Source organism: Papio anubis, chromosome 11 (assembly GCF_008728515.1).
Source record: "Papio anubis isolate 15944 chromosome 11, Panubis1.0, whole genome shotgun sequence".
Classification (NCBI taxonomy): domain Eukaryota; kingdom Metazoa; phylum Chordata; class Mammalia; order Primates; family Cercopithecidae; genus Papio; species Papio anubis.
Window position 1 is genome coordinate 43,323,241 of NC_044986.1, and position 13,239 is coordinate 43,336,479.

Here is a 13,239-nt window from a genome sequence, read left to right on the forward strand (position 1 = left end):
GCTGCCTTACTTCTTCCCACAGATGAATGCGTAAGTAAAGGTCTACTGGTTTCTATGTTTTAGAATACTTATTTATTATTTTAGAAATAAAGGTGTTCTATTAGCAAAATGATGGAGACCACCGTTGCTGAGTTGTTGCCTGGCACATATAAGGAAACCAACAGCTGCTTCCTTGGTTGACTGCTCATAAAAACTGACAAATTGAATACTTTCAACCTTGACAATTAATTAAATACATTTAGAGAAGGGCCAGATTAAAAGCTGAGCCCTGCAAATGGTTTAGCATAGATGAAAGGACCTTGCAAGCTAGACCCATAAGTTCCACTGAGCTTCAGGTTAACAGTGCCTGGGACCTTTGCTCTCCCTCCGGGTTTGAAAAATGCCCTCAGAGCTTCTGTCTTTGGTAATGGTTGTGCAAAGAGACTTTGCGTTTCAGAGCAACCTCTTCTTGAAAGGTATCCAGAAACAGCCCTTCTCTTGTCTCTCTGGTTTTGTCACTAACATAAATCTTGTTTTCCACCTCATATGTGTTCAGTACGAATAAGCCAGTTAGCAAATGGCATGGTCTTTTCATCAGGCATATAGTTGTATTCATGTTTTTTATTCAAAAGCATGGGTCACTCACTTGGAGTGATTGGAGTACTTAAGCTCCAATCTCAAGGTGCTGTAGACAGTCTCTCAGATCACTTACAAAAAAATAAAAATAAAAAAGGGTGGGGGAGCAAACAATTTTAGAAAGATACTCTGAACATTGTTCAACCACAACCCCCACTTTGAAAATACCACTTCCAATTGGGGCTTTCAGCAGCAGCCTCTGTGACAAACAAATAGTGACTCATTCTGACATTATGTTCTTGGGTTTTTGCAGATATTAAAGTCTTAGTAATATGTGTCCAACAGAGTCAAGCTAGCAATAAAATGATCCAGAATGATGGTGAAAGCTCCTTTTTATTTAATTCCACCTGGAAGCACGAGAAAGCGGTGATTTGAAAATTCAGTGCGTATGCCTTTCACGGAAGAGAACATCTTCATTTCCCTTTACACATTAAAAACATTTCCCCAGATGCCCTGAGAGTCAAAGCTGCAGGGATCCGTAAGGTGTCAGTACAGCATGTAATCTGATAACTAAATCTTCCTTGCAATCTACCATGACGGAAACAAACCCATTTTTATTAGAGAACATGTGAGATTTGTAAATGGGACAGACCTTTGGAGACCCTGGTAGGGGCAGAACCCACACACCTGCATTTTTAAAACTGTTCGCTCCTAAATATTAGAAGTCTTCTTCCCCGGTACCAACGCCTTAATTCCTGATTTGGTTTCCATTCTCAATACCATCATGTTCATTTTTGTTTGTATAAATAGCACTTTGAATAAGTTGTTTTAAAAAATTGACTTCAAGAAATGAGCGAAGTTCTTCCAGTTGTCTTCTGACTGGTGACTGATAGAATGGAACTTTCATTACTTTTTTTTTCCTTGTGGCTGAGCCAATATTCTTTTTTAAAGTTTTAGTGGCAATTATTTTTAGAAGAGACTGTCTTCATTGAACACAAAAACATTAAAGCAAATCTAACTCTGTAAGTCAGTCGTACAACCAATCTCTGCCATTTTTTTCTGCCTGGGTTTTCCCTACTAGAAGTGAGTAAGAAGGACTGATAGGGAGAAGTCAGCGGTGAGTTTCTTTAAGATGACACCAATCACTAATTTCATCATTCAGACCTTCAGCAGCCAGTTATTGGATACAATAAACCAGGAAAGAATAAAAATATTGTCAGGATATGACCAAACATCAGAATAAAAGGAGGCACCTATCAATTATATTTTATTAGATAATCTCATCCATATGGGGATGAATAGTGTTGTATATCTCACAGTAGACAGCCTTTATTGAACTCTGCTAAGCAGTACATGTTGGATTAGCAAATCCATCTTTGCCTCTGTTATGCTACAAAGAACTGTAACTGAATTAAAGCAGCCTATAAACCTTGAATATGGGGAAATGACTTCTCTAAAATATCGGTCTGTTGTAAATAATAAATCATACCAACATGAGATAAATACTGTTAGATTAGATCCAGTCCTGTGTTCCAGTCTCTAACCTTGCACCAGAAGATATTTGTCATTGTGTAGTACGTCCCAGAGAGCCCACAGGATTAAGGTATATGTATGCATTTAAATGTTTTTTTTGGCTGGGCGTAGGGGCTCACACCTGTAATCCCAGCACTTTGGGAGGCCAAAGTGGGTGGATCACCTGAGGTCAGGAGTTCAAGACCAGCCCGACCAACACGGCAAAACCCCATCTCTATTAAAAATACAAAAATTAGCCAGGTGTGGTGGCAGATGCCTGTAATCCCAGCTACTGGGGAGGCTGAAGCAGGAAAATTGCTTGAACCCAGGAGTCAGAGATTGCAGTGAGCTGAGATCACCCATTGCACTCCAGCCTGGGCGACAGTGCAAAACACCGTCTCAAAAAAAAAAAAAAAATTTCTTTTTTCCTTTTTTTAAACTATTGATATTGGGGCAGAGAATGGAACTCATAATAGTCTTCAGTACATGTCACATTATAATGGATTCATGCAAGCTTTATGACTTTTTATTTTAATTTTTTCTATCTAATGTGTTTGCTTTATATGTGTTCTTAAATATACATTCTTGTAAAATATGTGATATTGATTTGTTCTTAATTTACATAATGATTTTGCACTATAAGTCACACTCTGCTCACTTCTTACAATGTTTTTAAGATCTGTCAGCGTTGTGTGTGCATCTACCTTGTTGCTTGTTAGAGCTGCATAGTACTCCTGGTATACAATTCCATTTTACAAATCTTTCACCCTAAAAATAAATATTGAACATATCCTTTATTTCCATCACCATAAACAATGTCACAATGAACATACTTGAGTGTATGCCCTTATGAATCTCTGAGAGAACTTTCCTGGGATATAGATATTCAGCAGTGGGATCACTGAGTCATAAAACATACATATACTTAATTTTTATGAACACTGTCATACTTCTTTCTGGCCCAGCAGGATCAGTTAATTATTGTTCCCATTTGCAGTGCACCAGTGTTCAGGTCCACAGTTTCCCAACAGTAGATATTACACATCTTCCTGATTTTTGCCATTCCAATAAATACACATTGATTTTTTCATTGTTAACTAGCATTTTTTCTACTAATTGTGTTTTTGAGCATCTTTTCTGGCCTTGTTAGTCAGGTGAGCTTCTTATAGTTTTCTACTGTGTTTACTTTATTGCCAAGAGATCTATTTTTATAATCTAAGTATTATTTTCTTATTAGTTTTAAAGGTTGCAAATATCTTCTCCCAGTCTTCCAATCTACCCATTATTTTATTATGTACTTTAGGAAATCCTCGGTTTTAATGTAGTCAAATCCATTTTTAAAACTTAGAGCCTTTTGAATAATTATTTCAGAATATGTACCTACAAATTTGATCAAAAATGTGTTATTTTACACGTTCTGTTTTTTGGTAGTTTTGTATTTACATTTGGTTTTTAATTCATTTATTTCTCACTTGGTGTGCCATTAAAACGTAAAAGTCCAGCTCTATTTTTCTTCATATCTAGTTTGTCATAACATTGTCAACTGAAAAATCCATTCCTTCATCATTGCTTTGTGGGACTATCTTTATCATATATCAAAGTTTTCACATGTGCAGGAATTATTTCTATTTCTTCTATTACATTTTATTAACCTATTAGTCTAAATCCATTTTTTGGTTTCTGTATTGACATCATATCTCTTTTTAGAATTGCTATAGTTTAGTAATATATGTTAATTTCTAGTAGGGTTAGTTCCTTGTCTTAGTCTTCTTTTTGAAAATTGACTTAACTATACTTCCCCCCTCCCCGCCCCCGAGACATAGTCTTGCTCTGTCGCCCAGGATGGAGTGCAGTGGTGTAATCTCTGCTCACTGCAACCTCTGCCTCCCAGGCTCAAGTCATCCTCCCACCTCAGACTCCTGAGTAGCTGGGACTACAGACATGCACCACCACATCCGGCTAATTTTTGTACTTTTTAGTAGAGATAGGGTTTCACCATCTTGCCCAGGTTGGTCTCGAAATCCTGACCTCAAGCTGTCTACCTGCCTCAGCCTCCCAAAGTCCTGGTATTATAGGCAGGAGCCACCATGCCTGGCCTGACTTAGCTGTACTTTGGCTTTTCTTCCATATAAACTTTAGAATGAGTTTTTAAATGCCTCCAGCTGTACTTTCTATCACTATTTTGTTGAATTGACAGATACATTTGGGAGGGAATTGACCTCTATCCCATATTAATTATCCCATGCATAAACATGGCATAATGCCCAATTTATTCAAATTTTCTTTTATGTCCTTTAATACAGTTAGAACATTTTCTCTGAAAGGTTTTATGCATTTATTATTGGGGTTATTTCTGTATACTTTACATTCTTTATTGATATTGTTAATGATATCTTATCCTGAGACTGAGCACATTTTGTGAAATAAGGTAAGTCAAAAGGTCTTATTTGTGGTAAACTTTTTGGCAAACAATATATGTTGAGTTGGTTGTATTTGCAGAAGAATGAAATGTTTCCTACTAATGACCGCACTGCAAAGGTGACTTGTGCCCATTTTTCTGGACTGTCACCAGCACCAATCTCTCTTCTTGTTTGGTGCTAGAGAGTATGCTTCCTCACGTCTCCTTCAATCGGAGAGAGATGTATGAGATTTGGGAGGCGGAAGTAAAGCAGGCATCGTTATTCTCGGTAGGTCATGGCAATCAGATGGGGTCAGACTCAGTGGCTTTGACAGACATGGCAGCTTTGTTGACCTCTTTGCAACCCCCCACATTGCATTCTCACTTTGATAGCCAAATGCATGGAATTTCTTAGGCTTTTCCATAAACTCTGGCTTTTCGCCTGTGCCAGAGCTTCATTTCCTTCTAAGACCTTCACTCCCTTAGCAACACTCAAATCTGGGTAAGTCGTAATCACTATAATAACCCCCTTATTCTGTATCACAATGACTCTGTTTCCCTGAGTGAACTTAGACTGATATACGCATACTGGTATTTTTTGTCTGGATATGTGAAGAAGTTCTTGAAACATAGAACATTTTGTTACAAAAATATTGAGATTAGTAAAGAAGTAAAGTAAGTTTCCTGGACTTGGGGAATTTCTGGAGCAATTCATGTTGGCACTCACCCATTTGTTCATATTTTTCTTTAAAAGAACAAAAGGAGAATGATAATGTTATTTGGATTTTTTTTTAAATTACAGAGCCACAAAAGGACAGCTATAAAATTGTCACTTAATAAATAATATTTTTTTGCATCTTTTAAAGCCAAAATAAATATACACATATACGAAAAATTGATATATGACAATATGACATAGTTCTTTTTGGAAAATCAGTTAGGATAAAATGGGAATCTTAATAAAGTGCCCTGAGAAAATAAGCTAACCCCTAGAATAAAATATAATTATATCTCAAAATAAGCCATACCCCAAAAAATCAATTTCAGGTGAAATAAAACCTAAAATTGAAAACATCGTTTAGCAGCTATAAATATGAGATTATATTTAAATATAAGATTATATTTAAATAGTAACTATTTTATATCTTTATGAACTAAGTGAAGAAAATGATTTTTTAACCAAGACAAAGAATAAACCACAGAGGAAAAGAGTAATGCATTTGATGACATAATATTAAATGCTTTTCTGTATCAAAACATATAAATAAGCAAAGCAAAAAATTAACTATAGACTGGGAAACATATCTGGAGTCTATTTATCAAAGGATTAATTAGCATCTAGGATAGTTGGATAAATAACCCCAAAGGAGGAACTGGCAAAGATTACGAACTGGACGTTCACAGAAGAGGAAAACTACATGGCCTACACATACGTGAAAATATGCTCCACTTTCTAATAATCAGGACTACAACATGTAGCACTTTGCAGCTATTGAGTTGGCAAAGTGTTGGCAAAAACACGAAGATACGGGAACTTGTCCAATGCTAATAGAAATAAAAACCAAGCAACCGCTCTGGAGAGCAATTTGACAAAAATTAGTAAAGATAAAGTTACATGTCCCCTTCCAGGCAGCAGTTCTGCTTCTAGGCATATACCTGAGTGAAACGCTGGCACATACGCCCAGGAGGCATGTGTAATAATGTTCATGACAGTATTTTTTGAATTATTAGTGAAGTGGAAAGAACCTAAATTTCATCTGGGGAGAATGGATTTATTCTCATTTATTGTGCTATATTAATACAGCAGAACTTTATTCAGTGGGGACAATGAGTTAGAACTATTTTCAATATGGATGTTGCAAATATAGAGTGAAGAAAATAAGTGGTAGAAGGCTATATCCATTATGGTATCATTTATATAAAATCTAAAAATTGTGCCAAAATACTGTATATTATTTAGGAATACACGGTCATGTAGTACAGTATAGAGACATTCATGGAAAAGATTAATACCTAACTCAAATAATAGTTACCTGCAGTGAGGGAGAGGAATTTGAATACATTTGTGGGGTGTGCACATGGGCTTCAAGAATGTTGGTCATCTTTTATTTCTTAAGTGGTAGATGATGGGTGATTTATTTTTTAAAAATGTTTTTTTCTGTGTATAAAATTTTTTTGACCAAAAAAGCGCCAGTAAAAGCTAAGTGATTCTTGCATTAGACTCATAGAGATGCTTATCCTGAAAAGTCCTCCCTGAGAGGACATTTTCAGGTGCTTATTTTTTTCATACAGGGGGGTTGACTGCTTGGGTACTAATCAATGTCCATTTCTCCACTAGACTGTGCAATCCTCCACCGCAAGAATTATGCCTTATTATTTTTGTAACCCTGTAGCTCACATTAATCCTGACAACAAGAAACAAATATTTTATGAAAGAATGAACCAAGTGAACATAAAGATTAGAAACCATGGGTATAAAACACCTGATATTTATGTACCAGCTCAAATTGTTTTGGCATCCAGGAGGTGACATCATTCCAATGTTTTTCCTCATGTTTCCCTAGAATTAATATCATTTTTCTTTGAGGACATAGTTGATCTTTACTCCTGAACAAGTATTACCATGATGAAGATTTTCCTGTTTTATGGAACACTATTATTCATTAAAGTATTAATAAATGTACTTTAAACAAAGGGTCTCATGGTCAAATAAGTTTGGAAAACGAAATTTAAAAAGAGAAGATGATCTACAAAAGTCCTACAGCTAACATGATACTTAGTGGTGAGAAATTGGATGCTTTCGCCCTACAAGCGGGAACAAGACAGGATGTTTCCTCCCACCATTCTTATTTAAATTGTGGTGGAAGTGCTAACTAAAATAACAAGACAACAAAAAGAAAGACAAATATACCTATTGGGAAGGAAAAAATAAAATTCTCTTTTATTACAGAAGGCATGATTGTCTGTGTGGAAAGCCCAAGGAAACAAAAAAACCTGGAAAAATTAAGTGAGATTAGCAAGGCCACAGGTTACAAGGTTAATATGCAAAAGGTTATTTTTTAACTTTTTAAGTTCACAGGTACAAATGCAGGTTTGTTCTACAGGTAAACTTGAGTCAAGGGTGATTTTTGTACAGATTATTTCATCACCCAGGTATTAAGCCTAGTACCCATTGGTTATGTTTCCTGATCCTCTCCCTTCTCCCACCTTTCACCCTCCAAAAGGCACCAGTGTGTGTTGTTCCCCTGTATGTGTCCCTGTGTTCTCAACAGTTAGCTCCCACTTATAAGTGAGGACATACGGCATTTCATTTTCTGTTCCTGTGTTAGTTTGCTAAAGATAATGGCCTCCAGCTCTATCTATGTCCCTGCAAAGGACATCATTGCATTCTTTTTTATGGCTGCATAGTATTCCACAGTGTACACATACCACATTTTCTTTATTCAGTCTATCATTGATGGTCATTTAGTTTGATTCCATGACTTTCAATTGTCAATAGTGCTGCAATGAACATATGCATGCATCTGGCTTTATAATAGAATGATTTATACTCCTTTGGGTATATACCCAGTAATGGGATTGCTGGTTCAAATAATATTTCTGTCTTCAGGTCTTTGAAGAATTACCATACTGCCTTCCACAATGATGTAACTAACTAATTTACACTCCCATCAACAGTGTATAGTTTTTCCTTTTTCTCCACAACCTGCCATTATCTCTTATTTTGTTATGTTTTAATAATAGCCATTCTGGACCAGCCTGGACAACACAGTGAAACCCCATCTCTACTAAAAATACAAAAAAAAAAAAAATCAGCCAGGCATGGTGGCGGGCACCTGTAGTCCCAGCCACTTGGGAGGCTGAGGCAGGAGAATCACTTGAACCCGGGAGGCAGAGGTTGCAGTGAGCCGAGATCACACCACTGCACTCCAGTCTGGGCGACACAGTGAGACTCTGTCTCAAAACAAACAAACAAAAAAAGCCATTCTGTCTGGTGTTAGATGGTATCTCATTAAGGTTTTGATTTGCATTTCTCTAATGATCAGAGATGTTGAACTTTCTTCAATATGCAAAAGTTAGTTGCTTTCCTATACAACAGTGATAAACAACTGGATTTAAAAATTTAAAATACCATTTATGAAAGTGACAACAAAAAAGAAATACTTAGCAATAAATCTAACAAAACATGCAGAAAATTATGACTAATGAAAGGAATAAAAAAAGATTTGAATTAATGATGAGTTATTCTGTTTTCATGGATTGGAAGATTCTATCATTAAGATATCAATTATTTCCAACTACATATGTAGATTTAATAAAACTTTAATCAAAATTTCAGCAAGCTACTTTGTAGATATTGACACACTGATTCAAAAGTTTGTGTGGAAAGTCACATGATCTAGAATAGCCAGCACAATACTGAAGAAGAAAAATAAAATTTGAGGACTCACACTACCCAGTTTCAAGACTTACATTCAAGCTATAGTAATCAAGACAGTGTGGTATTGGTAAAAGAATCTCATAGGTAAATAAACAGAGTAGGAAGCCCAGAAATTGATTCACAAAATATAGTAAACTGGTTTTCAACAAAGGAGCAAAGGCAATTCAATAAAGGAAAGTCTTTTCAAAAATGTACTAGAACAACTGGACACCTACATGAAAAAAGTAGAATCTAGACACAGGCCTTACTCCTTTCCAAAAAGTAACTCAGAATGATCACCAGCCCAAATATTAATTGAGAAACTATAAAACTTCTAGAAGATAACATAGGCAAAAATCTAGGTAATCTTGGGTTTGGCCATAAGTTTTTAGATACAACACCAAAAGAGTAATCCATAAAGGATAAAATTAGTAAGTCAAACTTCATTAAAATGAAGAACTTCTTCTCTGTGAAAGACACTGTTATAAGAATAAAACACAGGCTACAGATTAGAAGAAAATACTTTAAAATACACATCTGATAAAGAATTTGTATCCAAAATATACAAAGAACTCTTAAAACTCAAAAATAAGAAAACAAATTATCCAATTAAAAAAATTGCCAAAAGATCCAACAGATGCCTGACTAAAGAAAATATACATATGGCAAGTGAAAAGATTCATTATTTGAAATCTCAAATTAAAACAACAATCATATATACCACTACCCACCTATCAGAATGGCTAAAATATAATCTGAACAAACAAAAATGAAAAAACCCGAGAGTGATGGTTGCTGGGGAGGGTGCAGAGGAACAGGAACTCTCATTTTCATTGATGAGAATACAAAATGGCACAGCCACTTTGGAAGACATTTCAGCATTTTCTTACAAAGTTAAATATAAACCCACCACACCATCCAGTAATTGCATTGCTGGCTTGAAAATGTATATATGTACAAAAACCTACACATATTTATAGTTGTTTTATTCATGGTCACCAAAATTGGAAGCAACCGAGATGTCCTTCAATAGATGAACCTATTAAAAAAATGGGAGTAGAACCATATAGTGAAATTTTATTCAGTGAAAAAAATAAATGAGCTACCAAGCTAGGAAGAGGCATTGTATTAGTCTGTTCTCATGCTGCCAATAAAGACATACCCAAGACTGGGTAATTTATAAAGGAAAGAGGTTTAATTGACTCAGAGTTCCACACGGCCAGAGAGGTCTCACAATCATGGCTGAAGACGAATGAGGAGCAAAGTCACATCTTACATGGCAGCAGGCAAGAGACCTTGTGCAGGAGAACTCCCATTTATAAAACCATGAGATCTTGTAAGACTTATTTCACTACCACCAGAATAGTATGAGGAAAACCACCTCCATGATTCAATTATCTCCACCTGGCCTTGCCCTTGATATGTGTGGATTATTACAATTCAAGATGAGATTTGGGTGGGGACAGCCAAATCACATTAGGCATGGAAAGCACTTAAATTCCTATATCTAAGTCAAGTAGTGACTCTGATAAGCCACTACATACTATATTTACTATATTATTCTAATTATACGACTTTCTGGAAAAGCCAAAACTCTAGAAATAGTAATGGGATCTAGGGATGGTTGCTGGGAGGTCAGGGAAGTGGGGGAGAGTTATGGAGTGAAGCACAAGGCATTTTTTACTGTGATGAAACTGTGCTATGTTATAATGTAATGATAAATATATCAAGTATATATCACTCAAAGCCAATAGAACCCTATAGCCCAAAGAGTGAACCTTAATGTATTCAACTAAGCAAAAATCATTTAGGAGATTGAGAATCTTAGATGAGAATGCAGACTGTAACAAGAGAAATTAACCATAACAAATATATGAAACAACCTCACTGAAGGTGGTGAAAGGGAAAAGATACACGCAACTAATACTGGAAATGATAGAATCTGTAAAACCAAGTGCAAAAATAAGCATATGCAATGTACTCTTGTTAGTAAAGCTGTTTCCCATGAGGGTACAGGTTAACATTTCCAACGCTATTATATGTATTAATCCACCTCCTTCTTCTCCCCACTGAGAGATGTAAACAAACATTAGCATAGTTTCTAATAGGTCAAGTCTGTGTCCCTAGGATAATGACTTTGGCCCCCTTTAGTTCTCATCTGGGAAAAATCAAGGCTGTCAAAACAATGTATTGTTTGTTTTATCTAGTACTTAAAGATAAGGCCAATCTCAGTGAGAAGGAAGAGGCCTAACTTTAATAAGGGCCAGTTAGCAAACCCAGATGGCCTAATCACATTGACCAACCCCTCATTCCTGCTTTTAAAAAATTTCTGTTCCATGGATTCTACGGAGACCTGCTCATTTTCCTTCCCTATTCCCTCGGTTATTCCCTTTAAAATGCCCAATCCAAAGGACATGAACAGACACTCCTCAAAAGAAGACATTTATGCAGCCAACAGACACATGAAAAAATGCTCATCATCACTGGCCATCAGAGAAATGCAAATCAAAACCAAGGAAAGGAGATACCATCTCACACCAGTTAGAAATTTGACAATCATTAAAAAAGTCAGGAAACAACAGGATGCTGAGAGGATGGAGAAATAGGAACACTTTTACACTGTTGGTGGGACTGTAAACTAGTTCAACCATTGTGGAAGACACGGTGGTGATTCCTCAAGGATCTAGAACCAGAAATACCATTTGACCCAGCCATCCCATTACTGGGTATATACCCAAAGGATTATAAATCATCCTGCTATAAAGACACATGCACACATATGTTTATTGTGGCACTATTCACAATAGCAAAGACTTGGAACCAACCCAAAACACTGGATTAAGAAAATGTGACATATATAGACCGTGGAATACTATGCAACCATAAAAAAGGATGAGTTCATGTCCTTTGTAGGGACATGGATGCAGCTGGAAGCCGTCATTCTCAGTAAAGTATCGCAAGGACAGAAAACTAAACACTGCATGTTCTCACTCATAGTTGGGAATTGAACAATGAGAACACTTGGACCCAGGAAGGGGAACATCACACACCGGGGCCTGTTGTGGGGTGGGGAGAGTGCGTAGGGATAGCATTAGGAGATATACCTAATGTAAATGATGAGTTACTGGGTGTAGCACACCAACATGGCACATGTATATATATGTAACAAACCTGCACGTTGTGCACATGTACCCTAGAACATAAAGTATATTAAAAAAATGCCCAATCACTTCTGCACAAATCGAAGTTGAGTTCAGTTCAAGCTGGACTCTCTTCCTTATTGCAACAGTTATGACTGAATAAATCTATCTTAAATAAATCTGTCTTAAAAACTTAATTAGTTTCTGGCTTTGTTTGTCACTGACACATGTACAGTGAAAATTAATAATAAATAAATGAATGGTACAGTAGGCTGAACAATGGCTCCCAAAGATACCAGGTCTTAATACTTAATACTGTAAATGTTACCTTATTTGGAAAAAAGTCTGTTGGTAGGTATGATCAAGTTAAGGATATTGCCATGAGGAGATTATCTTGTATTATCCAGGGAAAACCAATGTAGTAATTGTGGCTATCCTTATAAGACAGAAGAAGAGACAGATTACATACACATGAAGAAAAGGCAATGTGACCATGGAAGCAGAATTGGAGTAATGTGACAGAAAGCCAGGTAATACTGGCCACCACCCAAAGCTGGAAAAGGCAAGGAGCAGGTTCTCCCTTAGAGCTTCCAGAGTGAGTGTGTCCAGGCAGATGTTCTGATTTTGGCCCAGTGAAACAGGTTTTGGGCTTCTGACCTCCAGACCTGTGAGACCAAAAGTTTTTGCTGTTTTAAGCCACCAAGTTTATGGTAACTTGTTATAGCAGCAATAGGAAACTAATACAAATGGTGAACGGTGGGAGTCTGGTTCCTCACTGTTAGAGTGGGAGTTTAGACAAGCAAGGGAAGAAAGCTAGAATGAGCCATGTGTTAATAGTTTTGAGTGGGAGACATCCAGTATGAAGTGATGTTTAGTTAACGTAGATGGAAATTATTGCATAGAGAGATAGGCACACACACAAATTAGAATGCACACATGTATTTACTTGCTTTATCAGCTGAGTGGTCCTGGAAGAACTGACACTCCAGTACCAATGAGCACACCTAGTGCACAAAATGGTATTGTTAACTATAGGTACAATGCTGTGCACCAGATCTTTTCATCCGTTAAACAGTAACTCTCAATTTACCCCTGCCCCCAGTCCCTGGCAACTACTATTCTGTTTTCTGTTTCTATGAGTTTGACTATTTTAGGTACCTCCCATAAGTGGAATTATGCACATTTGTCCCTCTGTAACTGCTTATTTCACTTTG